The sequence below is a fragment of the Alosa sapidissima genome, chromosome 8 (genome assembly GCF_018492685.1).
Source record: "Alosa sapidissima isolate fAloSap1 chromosome 8, fAloSap1.pri, whole genome shotgun sequence".
Taxonomy (NCBI): Eukaryota; Metazoa; Chordata; class Actinopteri; order Clupeiformes; family Clupeidae; genus Alosa; species Alosa sapidissima.
Window position 1 is genome coordinate 32,858,653 of NC_055964.1, and position 27,500 is coordinate 32,886,152.

The following is a 27,500-nucleotide window of genomic DNA, read 5'->3' on the forward strand; positions in this document are numbered from 1 at the left end:
TCCATAAAGCCAGCGCCTCCTCCTCCTGCTGCTGGGGTCCATAAAGCCAGCGCGCCCAGGACACATCACCGGTGCTTATTTACAAAAGGACAATTCTCTCATTCCATAATTCTGTGTTAACGCGTCACTGTGTCTTATCACGCGGCCGGTGTCTTATTCCAAAAGCTTTTATACTTTAATGAAAGATTCACCCTCACACACAAGGGGGCAAGAGGAACAGCCTTAGGATTCCTGTGTGTATGTCATGTGTTCCTGCATATGAGTGTGTGTGTGTACAGTATGTGTGTGTGTGTGTGTGTGTGTGTACAGTATGTGTGTGTGTGTGTGTGTGTGTGTGTGTGTGGTGTGTGTGTGTGTGTGTGTATGTCATGTGTTCCTGCATGTGTGTGTGTGTGTGTGTGTGTGTGTGTGTATGTCATGTGTTTCCTGCATGTGTGTGTGTGTGTGTGTGAGTAACTGGGGGTCACAGGAGAGGCATACGGTATAGGAAAGACTGGATCCTGTAGTAGCAGCCCTCTATCAGAGGAGCACAAGCAAGCGTGTCCCTCTGGTGCTATCGTACAGCTTGCTTTATTGATCATTTGATAGCTCCACGTATTGATCTGATTGATTGCGGTTTTACTCTGCACTGGGAACATATAGGGAATGTTAAAGACACAACCGGGCAGTTAGCCTCACTCAAATGCTCCCACTCAGAGGAGAAGAGGGGGGGGGATTATCTGCTCTCCTTTGTGGTGCATTTGTGCGTGTGTGTGTTTATGTATGTGTGTGTGTGTGTGTGTGTGCATTTGTGTGTGTGTGTGTGTGTGTGTTTATGTATGTGTGTGTGCATTTGTGTGTGTGTGTGTGTGTTTATGTATGTGTGTGTGTGTGTGTGTGTGCATTTGTGTGTGTGTGTGTGTTCCTTTGGAAAGCATTTTGCTGCCATGCATTGTGCGTGTCTGTGTGTGTGTGTCTGTGCATACCTGCATGTGTGTGTAAATGTGAATGTGTATGTGCTTGTCTGTGTGTATGTGCCTGTTGTGTGATCGCCTATGTGCACTTAAATGTGTGTGTGTGTGTGTGTGTGTGTGTGTGTGTGTGTACAGTATGTGTGTGTGAGTGTGTGTGTGTGTGTGTGTGTGTGTGCGTGTATGTGTGTGTTTGCATGTATGTGCATCTGAAATCCTCTTAGACAGAGGCTTGACTCCAGCTTCCTGCTGGCTGCTCCGTAAACAGGAAGTTGGGATCCTGAGAGCAGACGTGGTCTGCGGGTTGCCCGCGGAGCAGCGGCTCCCCCAAATATTTTCTTAGGATTAACCCCGGCCTGCCCGCACTTATTTCCAGCTGGGGGGGGGGGGGGGGGGGGTGGTGGTGGTGCAGGAGGAATTAACCGCTCAAGCTCGCATTCTTCCCAATAACCACGCCGTTGACGTGGCCCAATCGCACACTGGGCTTGACCGGCCGAGATATGAGATGTTTGTGAAAATTACACATGGCGAGCTGCCGGATAAACATTTTCAATATCCACTCCGTTCGTGCTAGATGTAATTTCTGTTATGAATACCATCTTTATTGGGGGGAAAATTACGCCCATAAAAAAAATAAAATGAAATACAAAAAAGAATTACCAGGTTATTTGGGGTTTTTTTTGGTCATTTTGCAGAAGAAAAACAAGCTCTTTTCTATTTTTTTCCTTGACAGAAAGTGGGGGCCCCGTAATTGTGCGAGCCTGTTGAAATGTGTCGTGTATCTGAGACAGATGTAATTTCACTCACTTATGGGTCATTAAAAAGAGATCATATTGAATATCTGTCCTAGCGGAGGCCGAGAACGCTAGCGAGAGAGACGTGAAGAGGAGATTTGTTTGTCACTCAGCTCTGACCGCCCCCCCCCTCCTGTCCTAAGCTCCAGTGAGGGGGTGGGGGGGTCTGCCGGGGGGGGGGGGGGGGGGGGTCTGGCTTCTCTGTAAATCTGCCGATGAAATGTTGACAAAACAGCCAATTTTGTGTAATTTGGCCGCAGCTCTCTGTCAGCGGGCTGTCACTCAAACCCTCTCATTTCCCCCCTCCGGCAGCCTGACCTCTGACACACACACCCTCGCCACCGCCGCTTCTCCGTGGCAACGCAGGGCCGAGTCCTGCACCAGCCGCGTCTCTCAAGACGGGAGAGAGGGAGCGTGCAGGCGAGCGAACGTGGACAGGTGAGCGCGCTTGGACAGGTGAGCGCGCGGGCCGCGCGTGAATGGAGTCTCGGGTGCGGGTGAGCACCAGGGAAACGTCTCCATAATGGCAGCTTTGTCCCCGTGTGGTGCTCCCGCGCTGCACTGGCGAGCCTTTGTGTGTGTGTGTGTGTGTGTTTGTGTGTGTGTGTGTTAGGGGGGGATCAGAGCAGTGTTTAATGGCTCTGGAGTGGTCTAATCATCGGCTGCCTTTACCACTCCAATATCAGTGGGGATGACAGACTTATCAATGACAAAGAGTCCAGCTGGGGTCGGCCGGCCACGGGTTTGATCTCTGCTCCACTGAGCAGGACCGTGGGGCGGGGACACCCCACCTTGGCCACTTCATGCCGTGCCAGGAATCACTCACCTGTCCATCAGGACCCTTCTTTTTGCAATCCTGCAAACTGCGCCCCTCCCCACTTCTCCGCCCCAGAACCACAAACCCCCTCCAGGCACAAATGTGGCTTAATTCACACAGCTAGGCTTCATTTCTTCAGCCCATGTGAATGATGATACTTCAGAAAGCAGGCTGACAAAGTGTCAATGTGGATATCCAAAAACCACAAAGAACTGAGCAATCCGCCTGACTAGCCCTCCCCCTGACTAGCGATCCACCTGACTAGCCCTCCCCCTGACTAGCGATTCCCCTGACTAGCGATCCACCAGACTAGCGCTCCACCTGACTAGCGCTCCACCTGACTAGCGTTCCACCTGACTAGCCCTCCTCCTGACTAGCGATCCACCTGACTAGCGCTCCACCTGACTAGCCCTCCCCCTGACTAGTGCTCCACCTGACTAACCCTCCCCCTGACTAGCGATCTGCCTGACTAGCGATCCACCTGACTAGCGCTCCACCTGACTAGCCCTCCCCCTGACTAGTGCTCCACCTGACTAGCGCTCCACCAGACTAGCGCTCGCCCTGACTAGCGATCCACCTAACTAGCGATCCGCCTGACTAGCGATCCCCCTGACTAGCGATCCATTCGACTAGCTCTCCACCTGGGTTTCATTCTCCAACCCACCACTGTAACTCTTGATAAAAGTGTCTGCTAAATACCAGTCAGCTTTAACTTTAAATCCATCCTCAATCGTTCTTTAAAAGTTACATGTGCTAAAGGCTCATTTATGTACACATATCCACACCAATATAAATTAGCACAAGAACGTCATGCACAATCACAACACACACATGGATAGCAAACAGATCTCCATACACACACACACACGCACAATCACATACACACACACACACACACACCTGGATAATTCACAAACATACGGTCACACACACACACCTGGTCAAGTGCAGTCTTTTTTATTGGTAGCGGGAGCAGGCACTGACAGAGTCAAACACCTGCTATAGTAAAGTGCGTTCCTCTTCAGTGACCAGCGGCCGCAGCACTGGGGCCTCATTGTTCCTGCTGTCGACGGACAGCTCAGGTATTCCTCTGGGCTTCAGCAGGGCACCCCCGCCTCACAATGCCACATTCATCCTACACTCACCCATGCTATACATCTATTATACCACTCCACATTCATCCAACACTCACCCACGCTATACATCTATATATACCACTCCACATTCATCCTACACTCACCCATGCTATACATCTATATATACCACTCCACATTCATCCCATGCTATACATCTATTATACCACTCCACATTCATCCCATGCTATACATCTATTATACAACTCCACATTCATCCCATGCTATACATCTATATATACCATTCCACATTCATCCTACACTCACCCATGCTATACATCTATATATACCACTCCAGTCAACCCACCAATTTACTCTTTAGTCACTGTTATGGAACTATTTTACAGCAAGATAATGGTTGATCTTTAAAAAAAAAATCAGAAGACACACACACACACACACACACAGATGCACACACACACAGATGAGTAGCTGACGGTTTGTAGATGCGTTGCTGTAGACATTCCTCGGTGGCTAGTTGTGTGTGGCTGGGCCTCCCGTCCAGCCAGAGGCTCCGTATACCCTACAGGCACAGGGGGAATGTCACCTGGAGTAAGAGTGCTGAGGAAGGGACACACACACACACACACATGCACACACACATACACGCAGACACATACACACACACGCACACACACACACACACACACACACACACAAACGCACGCATGCACACACGCGCGCATGCATGGACGCACGCACACACATACACATGCAACCCTGAAATAAGACCAACCTCTAAGTGCGTACAAATACACTCACTCACACACACCTGCCCACCTGCGTGATGCGGCCGGCCTCCTCGGTCCGCGGCCGTCCCATTAGCCCGCTGCCCAGGAATCCCGGGTCAAGCGAGCGTCCCGGCGGCACACAATGGCCCGTTCAGCCCAGCTTACGGGCCCAACAGGACGCCCTTTGATGCGGAGAGGCTCCAGAAATGTTATCATTGCCGTGATCAGCCCCGCAGGGCAACAGAACCATTTCTAATCACCCATACCTGGGCTAGTCATGCAGTTGTGTGTCGCCGCTTTTATCCCAGCGAGGGTGGGGGGTGGGGTGGGGGTGTTGGTGGGGGGGTCGTTGTCGGGAATAGAGGGCCGACTTGTTTAACATGCACTGGCGGAGGGAGCACGTGCAATGACAAAGCGATTCTAGTTGTTATGGTGAGCTCCCACCTGCACCCAGATTAGGTCAGATATTCAGTCTGGCTTCCAAACTGTCCATCACGAGGAACAGCACACACACACACACACACACACATACACACACACACACACAGGCACACACACGCACACACACACACACACACACACACACACACACACACACACACACACACAGATAACACTCAGTTCACAAGTCCAGAGGGGATCAGAGACAAGCAGATGAAAGCATAGGTGTCTAGCTGATAACCGTTTTTTTGCAGCTCCTGAGAGGAGTAAGTCCTCAAAGACTACACCGCCTTTACACATTAGACATAAGAGGCAAATCCTCACTTCCACTACTGCACGTTAGCTTGCGCACAGGTTGCATTGTCACAGATTGCCCACACAGATTGCAGAACAAATACTGAACGCATTTGATTGTTTTGTGATTTAGTTTACTTTTCTAGGTTACTTTCCCCTTGTGTTTCCTGTTTAGATCTCATAATTCCTTAATGCTGAGAGACAGGATACAAACAGGGCTGCCCTTCTGATTGTGATGTTTCTGACAGATATTGTGATTGCGTTTGGATTTGATTTGCTTCAGTTCAAATGTTGCTTCAAGTTGGGCCATCTCAGAAGGGTGAGAGTGCCTAGTGCATGAGAAACACAGCAGTCCTGTTAGGTGAGCTTCACAAAATCATAGAAATGAATTATTATGCTGTTATTTTTTATATTAAAGTGTTGAAGGGTGTACCAAACACTGAAAGCTTTGACACAGAACTGTGCCACATGGCATCAAATATGTGGCATGGGTAGGAGTGAATTTACATTGATTTACATACATATGATTTACCATTGGGATAGAATTGTGAGCTGCACAATTAATTGCAGCCTTGGTCATAATTAGCTATAATTGCATTGTGATTTTGATTAAATGAAAAATATGAATTGTGCTGCCCATGGGGAAAACATACATAAATGTAAATTCACTCCTACCCATGTCACATATTTGATGCCATGTGGCACAGTTCTGTGTCAAAGCTTTCAGTGTTTGGTACACCCTTCAACACTTTAATATAAAAAAATAACAGCATAATAATTCATTTCTATTCAATGGAGGTTCTAAAGGTAGATCTTATTAGAATGTTGTCTTCTAAAAGTAAATGTAAATATAATGTTGTCTTAACCCTGAATATCACTAACACACTTTCAGGTGTGTTCAACATTGACCACAGGCCAGAATAGGTAGCCTACTGCTGCTGAAGCGTTCCTGCAAAGCATTTATTTATGTGCATTTAGTGCCCTCTACTGGACTGAAAGGACAACATGCAGTTATTCATGCAGACTTCAATAAGCCTTTACCTGGTTCTGACAATGCATTTTGCATGCTGCTAGTAGGCTAACTCAGTTATCAACTTTTTTGGGGCTAAGGCACACCAAAGGTCAAACCAAAACGCCAAGGCACACCGATTTCTGGTTACTGTTTATAAAGTCTGTCACAAACATTATTATAGGCTATAACAGGGGTGTTCATTCTTACACCTATTTGTTTTCTATACAGAGTGTTCATGAACTGAGACCACAGTGATAGGCTGTATAAAAATGGATTGGGTTCGGGACTCGGATTGGGTTCATGACCTGAGACTACAGTGATAAGGCTGTATAAAAATGGATTGGCTTCCTTGGAACACCAGTTGAGAATCACTGGGCTAACTTATCCAGATATGGGCCTCCAGTCTTATATTGTTGCTGTACACACACAGCAGTGTATCATAACTATTTTTAACCTGTTTTAAATATTTCCCCCAGGCATAACCAGTTTTTGGCAACATAATTACAGGCTAATAATATTATTATTACAAGGTCAAATTAGTAGTACAATGTTACAATAGCATTACATATTGATATGACATTTTTTTTAATTTTTTTTTTATAGCAGGACGGAAGCTACAGTGCTACACTCTGGGGGCATGATGTTAAAGATGCCCCAAGAGTGTAGCGCTGTAACTGCCTGGCTACTCTAGCTGTGGGCTGCAGCAACTCGAGCTAGGTAGCACCAAAATGTTTTCATTGTATTTCATACCGACAGTACTCTGTGACCTCGACAAACAAAGATCTATATGAAAAATCGCCTGAATTCTCCTTTAAGCTATATCATCAAATAATATTTCAAATAAAATATGGACAAAACTGTTAGTTCATCTAATTATAACACCTGAAATAGGCTTGAATGCATTCCTAAACATTGATTAAAGGTTATTTTTTTTCCTGCATATTGGTCAGCTGACAATATGGAAAGGAGAGAATAGCATTTAATGTAAGCTACCATCCAATCACTGGAATCCCTAGATTTTGGTTTTGATTTTTTTTTACAGGAGGAAGTGTTTATGACCATGCATGTGATTTGCTAATGATTCAATGCTGTTTGGGGACATTTAAGTATGTTTAAGATTTTTTTACTTTAGAGGCCTACCACTACTAGGCCTAGGCTACTAAAGAGACATACTGACAGAGAGTTTAGAGAGCTCTGAGCTCATATGTAGAAACCACAACTTTACATCCAACCTCAGTCTTAAAGCCAGAGCATGCAATCAGGATTGCAACATTTTGATGACCACACAAGTCTACTGTCAGACGTTTTTGAAGCAACGTCTAAACCACTAAAGAACATAATGCATTCACTGCAACTGCAATCCATCTATTCTACAGACTAGGCCTCACAGGCTCTAATGAGTTGGCAAACTGGAGTTTTACAGTCAGCCTACACTTTTCTTGCACATTTAATTGTAGCATAGTCTATCCAGTGATTGTCCTCTTCGACAGACCTCATATTGCCCAATATTCCTGCAATAGACTTTACCCTATAGCCCAAAATTACAATACGGTCACCCTCTTCGTAAAAAAAAAAAAAAAGCTTCGAGAACTGATCTGTAAAGCACAGCACATCTCTGGTAGAGCATACTTGAGTTGTACTGTATGCATGGGTCGGTTCATATTCACTTCCGGAGGGGAAGAGCTGGGAGCGCAGCAGAGCAGCGGCTGAAGAAGCACAGCTGGAGAGGAGAGGAGGCCAGGCTGCCCGCTGTAAAGAGAGTCGCTGTCTGCGGGGGGAATGGACCACGACTGATTGGGTAAAGGTGAGCCTGCAAACAAAAGACAGCCTCTGACATGCGTGATATTGTCGATTGTCAAGTAGTCCCTTGGAGCGGGCGTGTGTTTACGGTTTTCTTTCTTCCAATTTTACTTGACAGGCTAATGTTAGCCGTTAATGTCCAACTGCTAATGTTAGCCAGGTAGCTAGCTAGTCATGTTTAGCCTGAATTGTAGCGTTAGCGCTGGTTGGCTAAGTGCGGTTAATGTTAGCTAGCTAGCAAAGTGGGTTAAGTAGGTAGTTTTGATTTGAAAGATCTCTGTACCTAGAGAAGACATTGAGCATTAATAATTCCCGACAACTTTTTAATGTTGTATAATAGTACAGTTCATCATCTTGACAACTTATTTTTGCAAAACAATTGAGCTGCATAGCGAACTGTCTAGAATTCGTTACGGTAGGCTTGCTGTTGGGCCAGCTGCGTTTCTTTACGACTTGAGAGGGCCAGAAATGCTCAAGAAAATAATCACTTCTGCTTTACAACTTTCGCCCTCCCCACCCCTACATGGAGTCATTCGATGAGACGCACCAAGCAGCTTTAGCCAACCAACTTATCTTACAGGCTAGCTAATTAAACCTGTCTTAAGAAGCTTGTCAGTTGTTTCGGCACAGTACTCAACGTCTTATCCTTACTGAAAAGGTTAGCTAAGTTATCAGCTTAATTGATGACAGGGCAGAGATTGACTTTGTCGCAGCCCGCTTACGGCAACGTTAAGAGTTCATTCTAGGCTAATGCTATCACTAGCCAACAGCTAACTTCAATAGCAAACCGTTAGCTATCATTAGCCAGCACTAGTGGTAATGTTATCTTTAGGCTATCATAACTTTACCAGCTGCCACAAGCACTGGGAAAAGTATCACTGACAAGTGTAGGCAGTTGTCCGGGATCGCTTGCATACACTTTTGTGGGCTTTAACTTGTGTCTGTCAAGATGGATAGCATTTTTTGGCAAACGATTGCTAGCTAGCTAACTTATTATGTAGGAGGTGCTGTTGAAATTTGCATGCAAAGGCTTGCCTATATCCCACTTCTTAACAGACATATAGGAATGTCAGAAAACACGTAGTTCATTTATGAACAAATGTTAATGTAACTATGAGTCAGTTCACACTGTAACAACCGCCCTGTCTTTGTGATGTAGTTGGTAGGACTTCAAGATAGTTTGGCTTTTGCCAGCTTGATTTGCATGACAGCATCTGGAATGCAGTAACCCCGTTTTTAAAGAGAAACGTAGTAACTGCCCTAACGTACGTGCGAAGCGATAAGCAACCTGCGCCAAAGTACTTGTAGGGCAGCATCAAGCGCGCCGGAAGCACCGGTGCAGGGGGTGCGAACGCACCTCCACTTTTCTGGGGTAAAAAACAAACAAAAAAAGCGCAGTTGTTGAGCACAACACTGACACGACATCGCATTGATTAGAGCATGAACTACAGGTAGATCTACACTGTAGATCAGGGATGTCAAAGTCAAATACATTAGAGGGCCAAAAAAACAAATTTGCTACAAGCCGAGGGCCGGACTGGTTCAATGTTTATTAAAACATATTAAAATGACTGCACGTAACCTATTGAACCAAGACGTGTACTGTATTTTATTTAATGATTAAATGAATAATGACTGTGACTGAAGTGCGGGCAAAGTTTGCACAGAAATCTACGATTTTTCCCATCCTCACCAACCTTGTCATAAAACTTGTTTAAATGATCATACGATGCCTCCTTGCTGCTTTGTCGTCTACATCAGCCTTTCTCAAACTTCTTTGACCTGAGGCCCAGTCAAGGCATACTTTGGGGTCATAGGGCCCACCTACATGAACCCACCCCCTCCCCCCACCCCCCATCAAATTATCATAATGATATCACAATTATTATTATTTTTATACTATATTGCTATACATGCACTTCAAAACAGTCAATGTTTAAAGTGCTAAGATTGTTCACAAGAGTTTGTGAAAACATGCACATCAGCGTAGGCTGCTGCTTTACTAATGTAAAATATAATTAGGCCTACAATAGTTTCATTGTTTTTGCATTGTTGCATGATGCTTGCATGAGAAATACTTCTCAAAACAACAGCAGTTATATGGGTGCCGTTGTTTTGGGATGTTTCCCTCATGCAAGCATCATACACTGATGAATATTTATATGCTATTTAATTACATTTAATTTGAATGCCTGAATGTAAGGATCATGTCAGGAAACACAATACCAGCTTTTGTGATGGTAAATGGCGGATCAGATCATGCGTAAATCACTGTCTATCTTTAACTAAGACTAATTAATAGCTTTTGGCTGACTTTAACCCTTAGAACCCGATTGACGCAAAGTGCGTCAAAAAACACACCCTTTCTTCTCTGTTACATTGCTCCGCGACTGTTCATCGCAACGAGATGAAACCTTTATTGCATGACAGAGAAGAAGTGGGGCTTTCCAAAGAGACTACGCACTTGTCTGTACGATCAAGTATGAAAATTTAAAAAAATCATGAAATTAAATCAAATTGCATCATATTTACAGTCTATACTTCTCTGCGTTAACCTGCGCACCCATTACTCTCGTTTGAATTACTCGCGAACCCATGATCCATGGTATCATGGATATCGATCTTTCTGGCTTATAAAAACAGACGAAGTGACTGCAAAATATTAACGTCATGTACACAAACCAACGCTGCACACCCATTACTCTCGTTTGAATTACTCGCGGACCCGTGATCGGATAGATATGCCACGTATGTCAGATGAAAGAGGAGACACAGAGCTATCATTTGATCCTTCTGGGTTATAAAACAGACGAAGTGACAGCAAAATAATAACTTCATATAGCTGGACTTACCCCACGTTTTTGTCTGTTTTTGTGGCAAAGCATGTTTATAATCCAACGCTATCGTGTGTTTCTTTGTGGCAAAACATGTTCATAATCCGGTTTTGAGATCCTAGCAAATTCCTGCATGGCATCCAATTCAAGGCTCACATTGCATCCCAATTTGTTCAACAAAGAAACACCTTTTTTGCCTTTACTTTGTTCATGGCAATGCAGTAAAAAGTTGAGAATCATCATGAGTGCATACACCATAGTCACACATGCTAACAGGCAAACTTGGGTCAAGTCAGGTCAGATCAGTTCGTGTCACAGATATGGAGCGCAGAATGGTCATTTTTCATTGCTAAATAAAAAATGGCATTTATTTCCGTAAATCACACACCACATATTTCTGTAAATTGCTCAGCCCCAGAGTATCCCTCCAACATGGCAATTATATTGCCCGTTTCAGGACAGTCTGCCCTACACACACATGAAATGCATGTAGAGCTATGAGCTTGCTGTGGTGAGATACAGGTCAAAATATAATATTTTTTATAATATGATTTTTATATTTTAATTCTTTAAAAATCAAAATAAAATCAATGCTAGTACTAATACATGAAATGATGGCAGATCTGGATAGCCTAGACTCTGCTGAAAAAAAAAAACAATATATAATATGTGTGTGTGGCACTTACAATGACCAGAATAAATCCTTATGAATAAAGGTAGTGAAAATGCCCTAAAAACAGCTTAGGGTTCTAAGGGTTAATACTTAATGCCAAACAGTGTTTTATATAGTCTGTGCTTTGTTTTTTATGGAAGTTGCATAAATCCACGTCGTTCTATTAAATGTCGTTTCATAATTAAATAGCCTTTCAATAGGTTGAAGCTTAGCTTTGCTACCAACGTGCACACGCATGCATTGAATAAACGCTCATACCACGACTTAATTCTATGCCTCTATGTTTGATGACACCAAACAAGTATTTCCTACTAATTGCAGAAATGTTTGTTTTCTTTTTCTGTCCGCCGGCTCCTTGATCAATTGCGCAGCAAATTATCAGACGATGGCCCGGGAATAATTTCACTCTGCAGACCATTGTCCACATTGCGGACCGCGGCCCATAGTTTGACAAATGGTGACCTGCATGCTGCCATATTAAGGCCTTTTTACGGTGAGTTTTAGCCGGGTTTTCGCGTGGAAGGCTCTGTAGAAATCTGGCACCCTATTCAACGAAGTTAAACTGAAAGAGCGTGCCGTTCACAGACACCAGAATGAAAGAGTTCACAGTAACGTCCATCCGGCAGTAGTAATACAGTACGTTCAGTTCACGTTCGCTCAAAATATGAACGAGTTCATGAACTTTCGTTCAATGAACGCATTCAGGCACAACACTGGGGAGGGGGGTAGCTGAAAGTTGACATCTGCCCTGACTGAATACTGATGAATAATGAAGCTGAGGCCCACTTGCGGCGCCGCAGTGAGTTCGTGGGCTACCGTTGCATTGTGGGGAATGGAGTATTGGTGCGTGTAAAACAGCAGCCGGCGGCTGTGGCCTGCGGGCCGGTTCTAATACTAATCAAATATTATCCCGGGGGCCTTGACTTTGACATGTCTGCTGTAGATCTATTTACAGCGCTGTAGGTTTAATTACTTCTGCTCTAGTCTGGCCTCCAAACCAGGTGACTGGTCCAGGAAAAGGGTTATCCTACGAGCAACCCTACAGTATGTCTATGCACCAGTGTTGCGGGGGTTAAAGGCCGTGTTGCAGGGTTCATTTTCCAACGAATTTGCACAATTTGCTTGTTGGTAATAAACATTTAAACTGTTATCCATTGTATTTGATGTTGTTGGGTATCACAAAACGGAATATAATATGAAAAAGCAGGTACTATTTCACAGCGTTTTAAGTGATTCTCCTTTCCCCCACAATGCATTGCATTACGTCACCTTGGGGAGGCTACAGACCAAAGCCCACCTTGAGACCCTTGAGAGTAAGGAGAGAGGAGTAAAGAGAGACGAGTAAGGGATTGTTCAGCAGATAGCGCAGATTATAGATAAATAGATAGGCTATAGATAGCCTAGATATGTATATAGACAGGTAGATAGATAGCTAGATAGATCATGTCTTCTGCTGGTCACGGGGGGAGCTTCTCGACCAGCGGCCAAAATGCACTCGCTTCCCTAGTTACTGCAGCTCTCCACCACAGTTTTCATCGGGACGGCACAGCCCACACAAGCACCTGCAAAACTGCGACTTGCCCATATTATCGCCCTCTTTGGTAAGCCATACCCTGACGATGTCAATGGCAATCAATCACGAGCAGTAGTTATCGAAAATATTCATGCTGAAGACACGACCAGCCTAATCGGCGGCGGCTAGAAGCTAAGTTTGCAACAACAGGGGTGGCTCACAGGTGGGACTGGAAAGTTAGCCCATAGCTAGCTATCATGATGCTTTATATTCTGATCTTCTGACTAAGTTTGCCCGGTAGCCTACTTATCTGAACTAACGACATGATCACTATCACTAGATATAAAGAAAATGTTGACTTTCACTCGGTGCTGTTCACTGACAGTAACAAAAAAAGTGTCGTAACGTTATAAGCATAATGCATTGAACTGAATAGGTGCATTATGTAGCCTCATAGCGAGGCCTCTCAAATTCAGAAAATTGCATTAAACTAAAATCGGAAGACATTGTTATCTTTGTTAGACCATAGGGTCGTTGTCATATAAATGCTGTAACGAAATTCGAAGTGTAAATATGCAAGGTTTATGTTGAAAGTGTAACCAGAGACTTTCTAATGAGGAGACACAGCACTCAAAAAATACTCCATAGAAATGCATGGGGCTAGTTTTTCACGCCAATATGGCCGTTGTCTACACATATCCCACCCCTTCCTCGGCAAAACGTCGACATGTGAATACATTGAGCCAATCATATGGTGTGTTGTGAAGACATCGTGCCAATCATGTGTTGTGATCTCGCCGCTGGAGCAAGATTGGTGTCGTGAAGCCTTGCGCACGCGCAGTTCGACCCAAAGACTGTGCCCGACGAGTGCCCATAAAACGTTGGTAAATGGCCGCGGAGTGGAGGGACTTGCCTAAAAGGACTTTGGTGTAACCGCGACCGTTTCCCATAGGAATGAATGTATAACATACCATCCAAAACAAGACCTCCCGAAATTCAGAAAAAATTATTAAATTGATATCAGGCACCGTTATTACCATTGGTAGATCATAGGGTAGCTGTGATATAAATGCTGTGACGAAATTCGAAGTGTAAATATACAAACTTTATGTTGAAAGTGTAACCGCGATGTCCATTGAAATGCATTGAAATGAATGAAGCGCAGATCATGTAGTCCCCAAAGTGACGTCATCACCGAATTCACCGAAAAAAAACACGCTAATGCTAAAAACAACAAAAACGGGCATTTAACACCATTTGGAGACATTTTTAAAAATGATATACATATATTGAGTGCTTTATGTACCCATTAACAAGTGGTGGTTAACCTGCAACACAGGCTTTAAGGTTTTTTAACATCCGCACCCACCCGACCCTCAAAAATATGCGCTGATTAACGACCCGAACCCGACCTGACAAAAAAAAAACAATGTGCCTATAGTCTAGGCTATATCCTTCGTAGTTCATATTGAGGTAGAGACAATGCTTTTTTATTAACTATACACTGAAACAAGAAGAATTTGCACTGTAGGCTATATGCTTCAACAAAGAGTTGTTGCGCTAGGCTTTGGCTCGCTAGCATGTTGGATTAATTGCATCTGAATCGCGCGAACACACACACACACACACACACACACACACACACACACACACACACACACACACACACACTGACAGACGTGTTCAATCGGTTTAAACCCTTGATATCTGTCTGTTACCTAAACTTAACATTTTAGGAACTGAACCAGAAATCTGTCTAATGAAAGAAAGTTGAAAATTATCATTATAGCATGTATCCACAAACTTAACAAAACTGCATCTGTCTAGTAGCCTGGCGGGCCATCCTATATCATTGAAATGTATAGTCTGGAATCGAACCATTCACCTCGCTTAATCCAAGGGGTGGGCAGAGAATTGTCTTTCAAACTGCCTAGGCATGCAATAGGCCAGCGCTACGACCATATCCGTATCCGGTCGGCAAAACGGCAAATACATCCTTCTTCGAAAGGAATGACTTAAGTGCATTGTGTTGCTCAACTTTCAAAGAAAAGCACTAGTCCAACTCCTCCAAAGTTGACGCCAACGCCGATTCAAACAACCGCTCTTCGTTCGCCATAGCCACCTTCCTTGTTCACTGTCGCAGGACTGTCGTTATCCTGTTAAGCCCGCCTTCAGACTCGCTAACAGAATAGAGCGCTGTGATTGGATGACGTCCACGGCGTCAGCCAATAGAAATCCCTATGGTTTGGTACTAGACGTACAGGCTGAGCAAATTAATTTGCCGCCGCTAGGGTGCGTCTAGATTTCTAGGCTATCTGTCTAGCAGGGCTTAAATTTCACTGCGGGATTGCGGGTATTGCGCATAATTTGTTCAAGTCCCGCAACTCTAGCCATCATAATGCGAGAAATTCCCGCATACACTTTTACAGCCTGTCTGATGACGTTAATATAGCCTAATCATTAAGTGGCGAGTTGAATTGAACATAGCCTCATGCAGACGCACACACACACGGAGAGAGAGAGAGAGGGAGAGAGAGAGAGAGAGAACCACTTTGCGCTTACGCAAATAGGCTACGCTACCATGGCAAACTTTTACATCTGGAAAGAGCTCCTTGGTAACGATCCTGCTAGCTCAGGTCACGTCAACACTTGATCCCAGAAAGATTGTCTTCGACATGTTAGTTTTTTGAACATTTATTGTATCTAATGACATAGAAAACATAATAATTTGCATACACATACCGCACTATGCACAACTTTTATTCACTAGCGACTATAGTCTAAAACCGTCAGGTTGAAGGGGGGCTAATTACTCCATAGAATTACTCTCACGTATTTTCTTAAAGTGACAGGCACTCAATTACACCTACTCATCAGCAATGTGCACTCAATTGGACCTACACACCACATTAAGTGTTATAGGTTAAACGTCAATATGAGGCATTCAAATTACTAAATATGTTTAGCTACTAGTAATTACTAGTAAAATGCTAAATGCATTATTAAATAAATACACTCTATATGAATTCAAAAATATATGATAGAAACATATCACATAAGCTATCATTTTCAGTGTGTGTTTGTGTGTGTGGAGAGAGTCAAGCAGAATCTAGGATGTCCACTGTTGTGAATGATCCCACTACAGTATATATTACTGATGACGTCAGGGTGGTGGGGGCCCCAAAATCAAGCACTTTTTTAAAAAAAGTATCGAAGTATTGAAATCGCAATTCTTGACTTGGTATCAGAATCGACCCCCCCTCCCCCCCAAATTGTGTAAATCCCCCCTACATGAATAACCTAAGGGGGGAATTCCCCCCCATTTTGAAAAATGAATTTTAAGCCCTGTCTAGCCTAATGAAAGAAAGTTGAAATTATCATTAGGCCTGTAACATGCATCCACAAACTTAACAAAAATGCATTTGTACGATCCTGTTTGAGTTAGCTTAGCTGTTTGGCTGCACTGTGTAAAAAAAAAAAATGGAATCCACCGTTCCAGGATTTAATCTATTTCGACGCGCCTCCAGCACCTGACCAGCTGAGCTGAAAGTGCGCTCACTTGACGCGCTTGTTGCGGGAATGCAGGTTGCAGCGCACCCTCTGTCACGCTCCTGTGTGAGGGGGAGAGGGGAAGAGAAGATGGAAGGTCTTGTAGACTAATCATATCTTAACCTGTTTTATGCAGTTAAGAGAGATTGCAAGAAGGTTTGTTACACTTTATGTTCTGTAGCCTACATTATTAATAACTAAGTGAGAACTTTGTGAGAAGAAGTGCTTTGTCAATTTTTGACCCGCCCTGCCCACACCCGCGATATTATCCGATCAAGCTTACCCGCACCCGCTGTAACGGGTTGACCCCACGCAACACTAGGCTACTACGCACCAACCGTATCAATGCGACCAACGAGGCTACGATGATACTCAAGCTCAGTTCAGTTATCGTCACCACCACACTTACAAATCACTGTGCATTACTGCTCTACGCTACCTTAAGTTGTATTTGTTTTTGGAACTTGTGTGTGGAGGACTACAGAGATTGTTTCAATGTTTTTGATCGTTTCGATGTTATAGGGCTCTTATAAAATATGTCAGTGATTCACAGGCCAAATTATGCGGGTGCATCTTGGCACTGCGTGGAGAATGGGAATGACCTTGCGTGCACAGGACAGAAAATGGAGATTGTGATCATTATTATTGTCTATAGACTACCTCCTTTATTCCTTGAATGGACATTCAGGTTATGCTGGTGTGTCTGTGTCTTTCAATATCAGGCACAGTTTATTTTAACAGATTATTCATTTAGAACTTGTAGCCTAGACTAAATCACTCGCGTAAAAAGACACTACTTGCAGTCCAATCAGCTTAAATGAAACCACCCGAAATCACTACACAGCACCTAGCCACACACATAACAACATAACGACAGTTTTTTTGTTAGACTTTTTTAAAATTATTATTAGACTATCTTATATTGTAATATCCCACGTGAAGGCGTGCTTGAATAGTTGGCCTCTGGAATTTTTAAAATTGTCTCGGGGAACCCAGCCCGAAACCAGCTTTTTTTTTTTTTTTTGCACCCCCACTTTCAAACTCGTTCCGGCGCCGTTGGGTAGCATCGTAAAATAAATGTCAATAGATGGATTGTCTTATATTATGTGGTTGATCCAGTTCCTCCGCGCAGTTTCCTATGCATGTTGCTTGTTTGCTGATATATGAATTTATAGTTTGCATTAAATGCATTCGTGCATGATTGTAGTTTTACAAAATGTTCTCATTTGTTTGGTATATTTAAGCCTTATTTGAACAGACTGGTGTGAGTAAACCTGTTCAACCTGTAGTTTGTTAATATAGCAATTTTTTATTTTGCTACTGACAGCGTGATTAAGTGCCTAGCTATAGTATCTGAGTTCCAATGCCTATAGAGAATAAAAAGGCAGACCAAGGCTATATAAAATGCTATATTAGTCTAGTACCGCCCACATAACCTGTTTACAGCCATAGGGACGTTTGTAGAAGCAGACATGAGTGACATCAAAGTTCAGAAGTGAATCAGATTTGATCAGATATAGGCACGAACAGCGCAATGGGTTCAGCATGCCAGGAAGGTGACCTAACCCCTGTTTAAGGTGAATTACTTGTTGTGTACTGTGCATTGCATGTTCAGAACGCACAGGATGGGTCAAAGTTCCTGCGGTTGGCACCACGCCAGGCTGGGTGATATGATTCACCTGAGATCGCCTGAGGTCGAGCACAGGCACAGAGCTACAGGCTCGAACAGCATTACTGGTGACTGCTCACGGCATAGTGCTAGCTGTGCAGACATTGCAGAACCGCATTATTACAGAACAGCATTATGGTGCTAGCCATGCAGACATTACAGAACAGCATTATTACGGAACCGCATTATGGTGCTAGCCATGCAGACATTACAGAACAGCATTATAGTGCTAGCCATGCAGACATTACAGAACCGCATTATGGTGCTAGCCATGCAAACATTACAGAACAGCATTATGGTGCTAGCCGTGCAGACATTACAGAACAGCATTATTACAGAACAGCATTATAGTGCTAGTGCAGACATTACAGAACCGCATTATGGTCCTAGCCATGCAAACATTACAGAACAGCATTATAGTGCTAGCCGTGCAGACATTACAGAACAGCATTATTACAGAACAGCATTAAGGTGCTAGCCGTGCAGACATTATAGAACCGCATTATGGTGCTAGCCGTGCAGACATTACAGAACAGCATGATTACAGAACAGCATTATAGTGCTAGCCGTGCAGACATTACAGAAGAGCATTATTACAGAACAGCATTATAGTGCTAGCCGTGCAGACATTACAGAACAGCATTATTACAGAACCGCATTATGGTGCTAGCCGTGCAGACATTACAGAACCGCATTATGGTGCTAGCCATGCAGACATTACAGAACCGCATTATGGTGCTAGCCATGCAGACATTACAGAATGGCATTATAGTGCTAGTGCAGACATTACAGAACAGCATTATAGTGCTAGATAGCCATGCAGACACAGAACAGCATTATAGTGCAGACATTACAGAACAGCATTTAGTGCAGACATTGCAGAACAGCATTATGGTGCTGTTAATCAAATTATTCCATGAAAACAAAGTTGTGTGTCATGTTATTGAAGGAGAGTATCGTTGCTATGAGTCAGATGTGGGCTACAGTTAAAGGTTGTATCGGCGATAGCGAGGATACGTCACTTCTGTTGTTGATCAAACAAAACAGAGAGCTAGCTCGCTGCTCCCTCCCCCTCCATCCCATGCAATTACAACTCTCCTAAACGCGCATCTCGTCGGTTATTGGTTGAAACATTTAATTTTGCCATTGAGTGGTTGCCAACCCTTGTTGATAGCAATTGTTTTTGTGTACAGATCTCGGAGCCTAGGCTGCCTACAAAGACACGTTTTTTTGACAGCCTGCTTATGGGGCAGGCAGCTAGTGGGTCCATAAGCTATAGGCTACAACAAAGTGTTTCTGGAGAGAACATTGCATTTAGTCAGACCTGTGTGATAGTACAATATGGCCAGACTATCTCTATCGCCGAATATATTCCGACCTACAGTCCACTCTAGCAGGCGTTAAATGACTGGAAGCTTTGTGGATTTAAAGATTGTCGTAATGTGCTGTCTCTGCTATTGTTGTTTTTCATCAGTCAGATTTTAAATATCCTGTGGTGGGTTGGACATATGTAGTGTCATCAAAATGCCCGCCCAGGTCTCCTGATGCAGGTCTCCTGATGCGGCCGTGTGATGTGATGGCACAGGTCTCCTGATGCAGGCGTGTGATGTGATGGCACAGGTCTCCTGATGCAGGCGTGTGATGTGATGGCACAGGTCTCCTGATGCAGGCGTGTGATGTGATGGCACAGGCCTCCTGATGCAGGTGTGTGATCTAGCACAGGTCTCCTGATGCAGGCGTGTGATGTGATGGCACAGGTCTCCTGATGCAGGCGTGTAATGTTATAGCACAGGTCTCCCAAACCCGCTTTTGCGTGTCCGTGTTTCTTTGAATAGAAGCTTCTTCTAAATACCAGTCTCTTTACCCTACTCTACTCTACTCAGAGTGGCATGGGAGGGGGGGGGGGGGGGGTCTCTCTCTACTCTACTGTACTCAGAGTGGCATGGGAGGGGGGGTCTCTCTCTACTCTACTCAGAGTGGCATGGTAGGAGGGGTCTCCCTTTATTCTACTCTACTCAGAGTGGCATGGGAGGGGCGTTTCTGGAACTTACTAGAGTCTCATGGATTAGAAACGCTGCTGCTGTTTCTCCCAGATTAGGCATAGGAGCGTCTGACCCTGAGCCGGATCTACGCCAGACCTGGGCCAAGTCCGTACCAGATCTGGGTTGGATTTGGGCCGCAGTAGGTCGTCATCTCTGGTCCTCTGTCCTGGCCCTGCCTGAAAGCGCTGTGAGTAGGCCCGGTCACTGAGGATAAAGCCAGGGAACAACTAACTGTTGTTTTCAATTGCTTTGCACCCGGCCAACCCGCTCTTTTATTGACCTGATTGTACTCAGTCTGAGCTGTAAAACTCTGCATGTTCATAAAGCTAACCGTGTATCGCTCTAGGGCTGTAATAAAGTTCCATAGCTCTATGCCTACATAGATATCCTCATTGATGGAGTTGCTCTTCTGGCCGACACACACACACACACACACACACACACACACACACACACACACTAGGGCTGGGCGATATGGCTGAAAACTGTATCACGATATAAGTATTTCATACATTTTGGTCGATATCGATAATTATTGATTTTTAAAAAAAATCTATTTCAGATATGAACCAGAAGGGGAAAAAAGTTCAATTTAAACACTTTTGTTTTAACCTTAACCTTAACGAAAAACACTCAAATAAATAAATGTGCACATAAGTCTGAATGAAAAGCAGCACTGGTTGAAGCCTGGAAATATTGTAAACCAACTAGCTTAATTTGCTAGTTTATCATAGTCTACTGGTTAGACTGTTCAGTTTCCCCACGTGTGTTTAAGTTTCAAATGAATACTTCTCCTTGGGACAGGCCCGTTTGAGTCTTGGAAAATACTTTTCCATTTGCATCGGGATTGAAATGATTAGAACTTAGCAGTCAATTTGAATGCAACAGTTTTGAACAAATTTGTGCAGCGTGCTAATGATGCTAACCGGATTTAATAGCAATTTAGCCAGTCGTCTTGCACGATTGTGAATGTTTGGATTACATGTGCATGAGGAGGGATACGCCTGTTGAGAGGGAGAGAGAGAGAGAGAGAGAGCACGGGGCAAGGACTCATTGAGAGTCTGAGTTGAGGTAGGCCTACTTCTGTCGCCTACTCTGGTAGAGTTGCACATACAATGCAAGATATTTAGCCTATTTATTTATGGACAACGTAAGGCGGGAGGTGTGTGTTTTAATTATCGAAAGTTCTATCGAATGTATTTTTTATTGATATCGATTACATGTCTATTGCGATACATATCGCTATCGTTTTATCGCCCAGCCCTAACACACACATACACATACACACACACACACAGGTTTTGCTGTCTAGTTCTCTTCCTTATCCCAGTGATGGTCTCTGACTACGCAGCTATGTCCTCCAGTGAGCGGTCAAAGGGAGGGTGGCAGAGGCTGTTTAGTGGCAGAGTGAGATAAGACCGGCGTTATCAGACAGAGAGAGAGAGAGAAAGATGTTGATTTGTACAGCCTGGGCTGAGGATCGAGCAGAGGCAGCTAACCGAGTAGTGTTTATTTGCTCTGGAGGCACAGTCCGTGGTGTTGTCATTTGGCCAAGTCTAATTTGACTGTGTGGGGATGGGGGCCGAGGGAGTGAGTGAGTGAGTGAGTGAACGGCCGAGTCCGAGCCCTGTGCCGGGGTATTTTTATCTGCAAACATGCAAAGTCTTATTTCCCCTGCCAGCGCCACACTGAGCTGCTGAGCTGAGCTTCACTGCCTTTTTTTTTCTTTTTTAATTATCCGCTTGAAGATGCTAAGTGATTTTTTTTTTTTGAAGTAGGCTGCCTCAGCCTAGCATTCCTCTGCCCCACCATCAAAATGGCTGCTCGCTATAGAAACCACGCATAAGCGTACGGCCCCAATGGGACGAGCCCTTGAGTTTGGCTCCGACAGGAAATGAGCTTGCGTCACTTACAGAGCCCCCATCGGAGAGCCGATCGGCTGATCGCCGGCTTTGTCTCCACCGTCTCATCTTCACCGCGTTTCAGGACTGGAGTGTGCCATTCTCACAGCTCTGTAGAGATGTTTTAGGTGGGAGGCCTGTATGTAGGCCAGATGTCTTGAGGGACCAAGTGCCTGTGGCTGGGCAGATGTAGAGGACATGGTAAAGGACTGAGCTCTCTGCTTTGTCTGGAAACTGCAAGCTATTGAGGCCTCGATAGGAAATAACTGGCTGTGTTAAGTGTGTGTGTTAAGTGTGTGTGTTAGTGTGTGCTGGTGTGTTAGTCTGTCTTAGGGTCAAGGGTGGTTTAGGTTTGCATGTGGACCATAAGCGAAGCAGTGTTTCCCCTACAATGTGTTCATCAGCGGCGCAGCGCCGCTCCTGGAATTCAAGCGCCACTGCAAAAAAGTTGCCTAATTTAAAAAAAAAAACGTGAACTTCAGGAACAGCTGCCGTTAGTTCAGGTTTGATGTCAACAAATAATAGTAACGTTGAAGGCGCAGTCAGGGATTCCACAGGAGATCACACTTGTTTGTGTTTATGTTTAAGTTTATTAGCAGACGCAATTTTGTGCAAAAAAACGTAGCCTACATTATGTTAACCAAGGAACCAAATTAAACACGCCAGCGAGATAGCTCGCCCCTACCTTCAGTAGCCTATTCCCAGATAAATTCCACGCATTGTTTCGTTTTTGTTTGTGATACAGGCAATGCTTTCAAGCCCTGTGTTGCTAACATACCTAGGCTGTGAAACTAAGGTCTAGCTAGCCTATTGGTGGGTTTAATTGAATTTGAGTAATAGGATATGCAACCATTTACATCTGGAAATAGTTTGTAATTTCTGTAGAGCTCACCAACATTATAGAAATGATACAAGACACTTATCTCCTATAATCCAAGATAGATTTTCTTCGAGTTTTTGAGCATTTATTTTACCAAATGACATGGAAAACATAATTCATTTCATCCACATATTCTTATGCACCATGCACAACAACGCTGCTAAGTTAGCTTAAAATCGTGAGAATCAATAAAGCCTCACGGGCCGTCACGGCATTAAAGTGACAGGCACTCAATTCGACTTGCACAGCACCAATACAGTGTAATGACATGAAAGAGAAGTCTATATAGTTTAAACAGTGCTGTGCAAAAGTTAAGACACTCATGCTGAAATTGACTAAAGGAAGGAATAAAAAACATCTTTTGCCTTTTGTGTTAATGCCTTAATTAAAAAAAAATAGGACATCAATTATTTTTGAATGTATTATGTATCGTAAATAAATAAATAAATGTTATTATAGAAATAAATGTCTTAACTTATGCACAGCACTGTATATTCTAAATAGTAATAGTTTGTACAGTGGCCTACAGTGTACAGTTGTACAGTGGCTAACTACTAATAATGTAAATGAAAAAGGTGAAAGAAAAACATGAATAATCCTGTTCAAGTACTACAATAATCATGCTTTGTAAATGCTTGTGTTGTGTGTCATAATTTGTAACTCAATCTGTCCATTTCTTTCACAAAATCCACCAGAAGTCACCATTTAAAGGAGAATTCCGGTGTGATATTGACCTAAAGTGTGTTGAAACATGATACCGAGTGTGAACGTATGTCTCATAGCCCATCTCGGCTTGTCCCCTGCACTCCAAAATCTGGCGCTAGTTAGCCGATGCTACCAACAGCTTTTTCAATGGTGGTGCTTCGGCATCGGGCTAGCCATGCAAATAAATCGCTGTTTTACACCATTTACGAGGCTCAATGTATCTCCACACTTCATTGGTAGACTTCCGAGGGCCCTGACATTTAAAACGAGACATTGAGAACTTTGAAAAAGCACTGGTAGTTTACTTACAAGACGATTTATGCATACAGTATCTTCACGAAGTTTAGCGTTTGCAGCCATCTTGAATTTAGTCACGATAAGTCGAGCGACAAGTAAGAATGAACAGGTACCTGATCCACGATCAACAGCACCGCTGCTGGAAACATTTCTAGGGGAAACACTGCCAAGGCATGTCCATATCAATATATTGGGATGACAAAATTGTCCCTCAAAATTTTAGCAAACCCATATTTGAATTACTTTTTTCTATGAAGTCATATTCATTCCCAACGTGTCATAAAGATAAAGTGTACGTCTCCTGGACAGGCAGTTTAGACATGCTATCATTTGATTGGCTGAAGGGGATTTATCTGACAGCATAGGCTACTTGTCGCGTTAGTGGCAGACACAGAGGAGGCAAGCAGGTGTGCCGACAACGCTAAGTTATCTTGGCTCTCTGCCAGTGATGTCTATGTCCCCATCAAAGCCACCAAAAATCTACGCCCTTGTTTAGGGTGTGTGAACATGTTACGGTGTGTTAGTGTGTGCTGGTGTGGTGTGTTTGTGTGTGTGGTTTGTTAGTGTGTGTTGACAGACGCTAATTACGGTTAGTCATATCTTAATCACCCTACACACCCACTTTCCTGAGAAGCAAAGCCTGAACGGATTCATGCCAACTGTCATCTCTTTTCCCCAAAGGGTTTGTGGAGTGCAGTGTGTGATACTCTCTCTGGACAGTGCTCCAGCCTGTGCTGCTGCTGCTGCTGCAAGAGAGTGCAAGTTCTGAATGCTTTATTGGCATGAGAGATAGAGCAGTCATACAAAGGATGGGGTGGATAAGGAACAAGAAAACAGCCTGTCTAGCTCATTTGCTCTTTCTTCTTTTCCAGACCTCTCTTTTCTTCTCTCTCTCTTCTCATTTGTCCCCTCTTCTTTTCCAGACCTCTCTTTTTCATCTCTCTCTTCTCATTTGTCCCCTCTTCTCCTCCATAGCTCTCTTTTTTTCTCTCTCTCTTCTCATTTGTCCCCTCTTCTCCTCCATAGCTCTCTCCCTCTGCGTCGTCTCTTCCTCCTCTCCGTCTGCCAGGGTCCTTGTTTAGCGGGCTTGGCAGCTCTGGGTCCCGCTCCTGGCCTGTTCTGCGGGATGGCCAAATCGCGGCTTACCTTGAAGCAGGCCTCTGCTGGCCTCTGTTCCTGTCTCTCGGCCAGGCCAGTGCTGCCGCTCTGCTGACTCCACGCTTCCCACTGTGGCAATTCTCTTTAATGGACTGCGCAGCAGAAAGCCTGTCCTGCGCTTTTCTAAGAGGGAATCCCCCCTCCCATAGTCTCTCTAGTGCTCAGTAGTGGCAAAGAGCAGGCCAGGAGGGCTAAGTGGAGGTGGACCCTGGACGCTGTAGTCAGACTCCTGATGGCCATGCTGTTATTGTTCTGCTCCTCCCTGTGAGACCACGCAGCCACACGGACTCGATACAGATACATGACGGCAAAGCGAAACACAATCTTCAGTTCTTTGTGGGCGTGTCGCAATTAAGGGTCGACCGATATGCATTTTTTAAGGCCGATATCAGAGCCCGTCTACGGAGAGCCTCCCCACTCTCTATTAATCCCATACAAACCGAATTTGGCTGCAGTTCACCAGAGTTCACCTAGATGGCGATCGCGGGCGAGTCCAAAATACATGGGGTCCTATGGAGCTACATGGCTACATTTATTGTTTTCACCTATTTAACAACTGAAACCCTCAGATTTTATTTTATTAAAATGGTGGAAAATGGTGACTTTCCCCGCTCCCCCTAGCGTCCCCAGGCGGAAAACCAACCTTAGTTGTAACTTTGGGACTACCGTTAGAGAAGTGAAAAACTTTTCTAACGGTAGTCCCGGGACGTACCGGTAAGAGAAGTGAAAAACAAGAAACTCGTTTTAAATTGTGTTTCTTACCTTGTTACATCCACATTGTTCTGCCTAACTTATGCTATCCGTTTTGCTAGCTTGTAAACAAATCCATGTGCTTTGTCGTTACCTTCGTTTTCGTCGTTTCGTCGTTTTCCACAGTTTAAAATAGCATAATGCACAACTTCTCCAGCAGAGGGGGAAATATAGCTAATCCTGCCAAGTTCCCTTTAAGGATAGTTTATTGAGTAAATGTTTATCCTTTTACACCTTAGATCTACTAAAAGTAGGCTACAAATACAAACAGGCTGATACTGGTTGGGCTTGTAGGCTATTCCCCACACTGACAGGCTGCAGAGAAGAGGCATGCACTCTCTGGGAAACACGCACAACATGCAAACTTTGAATACTGACAGCTGACTTGTTTTGTGAGAAGTGCAGGAAATGAGAAACATCAGTGTAATGCTACTGCAAGTATTCTAATCAGGCTATAAAACAAACAAGTAATTTAGAAAAATAATAAAAAATTAGTCGGAGTAAATTTGAACCAGCTGTGTGTTGGATTAAACTCAAAAAGGCACATTTGGACAAATATCCGCAAAACCGAGTTGGCCGATATCCATTATGCACCGATACGTTTAAAAATGGCAAAAAATGACCGATATATATCGGTCTACCTCTAGTCGCAATATGTGGAGACCGTGTGACAGACAGAACTGGTAAGCTAGTTAGCTAACTAGCCAGCTAATTGGCTATCTAGCTACTTATTTTTTATATCGCACTCCATCAAAGTAAGCCCCTGATTGAATGTCCAAGATGCCAACAACAGCAACCCCTTACAAAGCCATACAAGCTATTCTTTTTCATCTAAAAACAGTGAGTCCTTGATTTGGCCTGGTGTTCACCAAAACCCTTATCTGAAATAGGATAGCACTGCATGTTAAAGCTAGATAGCTAACGCATTTCTGTACAGGGCTAGAACTGCACACTAAAGCATTTTTGTACAGGGTAGCACCATAACCATCACATCCTAAAACTAAAAGGGACATATTTCTACATAGGACCACACACTAAAGCTAAAAGCTAAAACATTTCTGAACAGGGCTAGCAGCACCAAACACTTACAGTAAGCATAGGGCTAGCACCACAAGCTAAAGCATTTCTGTACAGGGCTACCACCACATGCTAAAGCTAGAAGCCAAACATTTCTGAACAGGGATACCACCACAGGGTAAAACTAAGAGGTAAAGCATTTCAGTACAAGGCTAGCAGCACAAGCTAAAGCTAAATCATTTGCTCTACATGCATAGTAGGGCTGGACGAAATAATCGAAAATTAAAAAATGTAAACGTTTTTTTTATTTTTTTTTTAAATTAAAATTGGTTTGTTTTTCTGAAAATCAATTTTGTCTTTAAATAGGCTATGTGCACGAAAGGCTCTCTGTGTTTGAACCTGCCGCTATTGTTAATGTACTTAGTGTCTACACGGACCCGGTTGGGTGTTGCACCAGGGCCTCCACCGGAAATAAAAGAGCGTACAGGAAGAGCCGCTTGTGCACCTAGTCTATTCCATTGCTAAACTTGCACCAGGGCC

At 43.9% G+C, this 27,500-nt stretch overlaps 1 protein-coding gene across 1 annotated transcript in view; it reads left to right on the forward strand.

The window, feature by feature from the left end:
• Positions 1-7,817: 7,817 nt before the first annotated feature.
• Positions 7,818-27,500, forward strand: part of zbtb34 (zinc finger and BTB domain containing 34) — a 33,209-nt gene continuing 13,526 nt past the window's right edge. Inside the window, exon 1 of the mRNA XM_042099730.1 lies at positions 7,818-7,976. The gene's annotated coding sequence lies outside the window, so the exon portion shown is untranslated. The remainder of the gene's footprint in view (positions 7,977-27,500) is intronic.